This window comes from Osmia lignaria, unplaced genomic scaffold (genome assembly GCF_051020975.1).
Source record: "Osmia lignaria lignaria isolate PbOS001 unplaced genomic scaffold, iyOsmLign1 scaffold0051, whole genome shotgun sequence".
Classification (NCBI taxonomy): domain Eukaryota; kingdom Metazoa; phylum Arthropoda; class Insecta; order Hymenoptera; family Megachilidae; genus Osmia; species Osmia lignaria.
In genome coordinates this window covers 12501-17500 of record NW_027478192.1, presented here as the reverse complement: position 1 = coordinate 17500, position 5000 = coordinate 12501, and positions in this window count along the sequence as shown.

The window sequence follows — 5000 nt, the reverse complement described above, 5'->3', positions numbered from 1 at the left end:
TGTTTTTTTTTTTGGGAGACGTGTACGCTCCTTTTCATAAAGGAGACTATCTTATTGCGAAAGTCAAAATCGCACGCTCTCACGGCGATTTGCCCCCGTATACGCCTGGGCGTAAGCCCGTGCGTCGCCGACCTAGCGGCCTGCCGATCGGTATTTAGAGGGAGGCACTTTGAAAGCAACACGCCGCTGGAACTTTGAAAAATTTCGGGGCGAAGCAATACGCCGCTGGGACTTTGAAATATTTCGGAGCGCACCTAAAGTTCGTTATTTTGGCTAAACGGAGCGAAAATCTGCATTTATACCATCACGGACGTTAGTTCAATAGCGTTTAACGATCGATCCACGGTACAGAATGCAAAAATATGATTGTTAAAATTTTCGACTAATCGGTTCTAAGAGGCGAAGCAATACGCCGCTGGGACTTTGAAATATTTCGGAGCGCACCTAAAGTTCGTTATTTTGGCTAAACGGAGCGAAAATCTGCATTTATACCATCACGGACGTTAGTTTAATAGCGTTTAACGATGGATCCACGGTACAGAATGCAAAAATATGATTGTTAAAATTTTCGACTAATCGGTTCTAAGAGGCGAAGCAATACGCCGCTGGGACTTTGAAATATTTCGGAGCGCACCTAAAGTTCGTTATTTTGGCTAAACGGAGCGAAAATCTGCATTTATACCATCACGGACGTTAGTTTAATAGCGTTTAACGATCGATCCACGGTACAGAATGCAAAAATATGATTGTTAAAATTTTCGACTAATCGGTTCTAAGAGGCGAAGCAATACGCCGCTGGGACTTTGAAATATTTCGGAGCGCACCTAAAGTTCGTTATTTTGGCTAAACGGAGCGAAAATCTGCATTTATACCATCACGGACGTTAGTTTAATAGCGTTTAACGATGGATCCACGGTACAGAATGCAAAAATATGATTGTTAAAATTTTCGACTAATCGGTTCTAAGAGGCGAAGCAATACGCCGCTGGGACTTTGAAATATTTCGGAGCGCACCTAAAGTTCGTTATTTTGGCTAAACGGAGCGAAAATCTGCATTTATACCATCACGGACGTTAGTTTAATAGCGTTTAACGATCGATCCACGGTACAGAATGCAAAAATATGATTGTTAAAATTTTCGACTAATCGGTTCTAAGAGGCGAAGCAATACGCCGCTGGGACTTTGAAATATTTCGGAGCGCACCTAAAGTTCGTTATTTTGGCTAAACGGAGCGAAAATCTGCATTTATACCATCACGGACGTTAGTTTAATAGCGTTTAACGATGGATCCACGGTACAGAATGCAAAAATATGATTGTTAAAATTTTCGACTAATCGGTTCTAAGAGGCGAAGCAATACGCCGCTGGGACTTTGAAATATTTCGGAGCGCACCTAAAGTTCGTTATTTTGGCTAAACGGAGCGAAAATCTGCATTTATACCATCACGGACGTTAGTTTAATAGCGTTTAACGATCGATCCACGGTACAGAATGCAAAAATATGATTGTTAAAATTTTCGACTAATCGGTTCTAAGAGGCGAAGCAATACGCCGCTGGGACTTTGAAATATTTCGGAGCGCACCTAAAGTTCGTTATTTTGGCTAAACGGAGCGAAAATCTGCATTTATACCATCACGGACGTTAGTTTAATAGCGTTTAACGATGGATCCACGGTACAGAATGCAAAAATATGATTGTTAAAATTTTCGACTAATCGGTTCTAAGAGGCGAAGCAATACGCCGCTGGGACTTTGAAATATTTCGGAGCGCACCTAAAGTTCGTTATTTTGGCTAAACGGAGCGAAAATCTGCATTTATACCATCACGGACGTTAGTTTAATAGCGTTTAACGATCGATCCACGGTACAGAATGCAAAAATATGATTGTTAAAATTTTCGACTAATCGGTTCTAAGAGGCGAAGCAATACGCCGCTGGGACTTTGAAATATTTCGGAGCGCACCTAAAGTTCGTTATTTTGGCTAAACGGAGCGAAAATCTGCATTTATACCATCACGGACGTTAGTTTAATAGCGTTTAACGATGGATCCACGGTACAGAATGCAAAAATATGATTGTTAAAATTTTCGACTAATCGGTTCTAAGAGGCGAAGCAATACGCCGCTGGGACTTTGAAATATTTCGGAGCGCACCTAAAGTTCGTTATTTTGGCTAAACGGAGCGAAAATCTGCATTTATACCATCACGGACGTTAGTTTAATAGCGTTTAACGATCGATCCACGGTACAGAATGCAAAAATATGATTGTTAAAATTTTCGACTAATCGGTTCTAAGAGGCGAAGCAATACGCCGCTGGGACTTTGAAATATTTCGGAGCGCACCTAAAGTTCGTTATTTTGGCTAAACGGAGCGAAAATCTGCATTTATACCATCACGGACGTTAGTTTAATAGCGTTTAACGATGGATCCACGGTACAGAATGCAAAAATATGATTGTTAAAATTTTCGACTAATCGGTTCTAAGAGGCGAAGCAATACGCCGCTGGGACTTTGAAATATTTCGGAGCGCACCTAAAGTTCGTTATTTTGGCTAAACGGAGCGAAAATCTGCATTTATACCATCACGGACGTTAGTTTAATAGCGTTTAACGATCGATCCACGGTACAGAATGCAAAAATATGATTGTTAAAATTTTCGACTAATCGGTTCTAAGAGGCGAAGCAATACGCCGCTGGGACTTTGAAATATTTCGGAGCGCACCTAAAGTTCGTTATTTTGGCTAAACGGAGCGAAAATCTGCATTTATACCATCACGGACGTTAGTTTAATAGCGTTTAACGATGGATCCACGGTACAGAATGCAAAAATATGATTGTTAAAATTTTCGACTAATCGGTTCTAAGAGGCGAAGCAATACGCCGCTGGGACTTTGAAATATTTCGGAGCGCACCTAAAGTTCGTTATTTTGGCTAAACGGAGCGAAAATCTGCATTTATACCATCACGGACGTTAGTTCAATAGCGTTTAACGATCGATCCACGGTACAGAATGCAAAAATATGATTGTTAAAATTTTCGACTAATCGGTTCTAAGAGGCGAAGCAATACGCCGCTGGGACTTTGAAATATTTCGGAGCGCACCTAAAGTTCGTTATTTTGGCTAAACGGAGCGAAAATCTGCATTTATACCATCACGGACGTTAGTTTAATAGCGTTTAACGATGGATCCACGGTACAGAATGCAAAAATATGATTGTTAAAATTTTCGACTAATCGGTTCTAAGAGGCGAAGCAATACGCCGCTGGGACTTTGAAATATTTCGGAGCGCACCTAAAGTTCGTTATTTTGGCTAAACGGAGCGAAAATCTGCATTTATACCATCACGGACGTTAGTTCAATAGCGTTTAACGATCGATCCACGGTACAGAATGCAAAAATATGATTGTTAAAATTTTCGACTAATCGGTTCTAAGAGGCGAAGCAATACGCCGCTGGGACTTTGAAATATTTCGGAGCGCACCTAAAGTTCGTTATTTTGGCTAAACGGAGCGAAAATCTGCATTTATACCATCACGGACGTTAGTTTAATAGCGTTTAACGATGGATCCACGGTACAGAATGCAAAAATATGATTGTTAAAATTTTCGACTAATCGGTTCTAAGAGGCGAAGCAATACGCCGCTGGGACTTTGAAATATTTCGGAGCGCACCTAAAGTTCGTTATTTTGGCTAAACGGAGCGAAAATCTGCATTTATACCATCACGGACGTTAGTTCAATAGCGTTTAACGATCGATCCACGGTACAGAATGCAAAAATATGATTGTTAAAATTTTCGACTAATCGGTTCTAAGAGGCGAAGCAATACGCCGCTGGGACTTTGAAATATTTCGGAGCGCACCTAAAGTTCGTTATTTTGGCTAAACGGAGCGAAAATCTGCATTTATACCATCACGGACGTTAGTTTAATAGCGTTTAACGATGGATCCACGGTACAGAATGCAAAAATATGATTGTTAAAATTTTCGACTAATCGGTTCTAAGAGGCGAAGCAATACGCCGCTGGGACTTTGAAATATTTCGGAGCGCACCTAAAGTTCGTTATTTTGGCTAAACGGAGCGAAAATCTGCATTTATACCATGACGGACGTTAGTTTAATAGCGTTTAACGATCGATCCACGGTACAGAATGCAAAAATATGATTGTTAAAATTTTCGACTAATCGGTTCTAAGAGGCGAAGCAATACGCCGCTGGGACTTTGAAATATTTCGGAGCGCACCTAAAGTTCGTTATTTTGGCTAAACGGAGCGAAAATCTGCATTTATACCATCACGGACGTTAGTTTAATAGCGTTTAACGATGGATCCACGGTACAGAATGCAAAAATATGATTGTTAAAATTTTCGACTTATCGGTTCTGGATCACTGAAAAATCAAAAAAAATTATTAATTTTGATTAATTAAATTACATATGTAGTTTTATATTGTTATAGTCTCGTATTTGTTAATGTTTTGTCGTAAGAAAATGCAAAAATATCGTTTTAATGTTTTCGTCTCATCGGTTCTGGATCGCTGAAAAATCAAAAAAAAATATTAATTTTGATTAATTAAATTACAAATGGAGTTTTATATTGCTATAGTCGGTTATTTGTTAATGTTTTACCGTAAGAAAATGCAAAAATATCGTTTTAATATTTTCATCTCATCGGTTCTGGGCGGTTTTAAAATTTTTTAAAATATTAATTAAACCCATGATTTACATGAGAATGTGAATTTATTATGTCCTGCATGTTAATTTATTAATTTTCATGTATAGAACGTTATAAAATGAAAGGATATGTTCGACGATATTTTCAGTCTAAGTTTTACCGTGCCGGCGGGATGGTACGCTCTCACGGCGGTTTGCACAGGCATACGCCTGGGCGTAAGCCCATGCGTCGCCGACCTAGCGGCCGGCCGTTCGGTATTTATAGGAAGGCACTTTCGGTTCGCTCGGACCGGTCGGGAGTAGCGTCGAGCGTGTGGCTCTTTTATG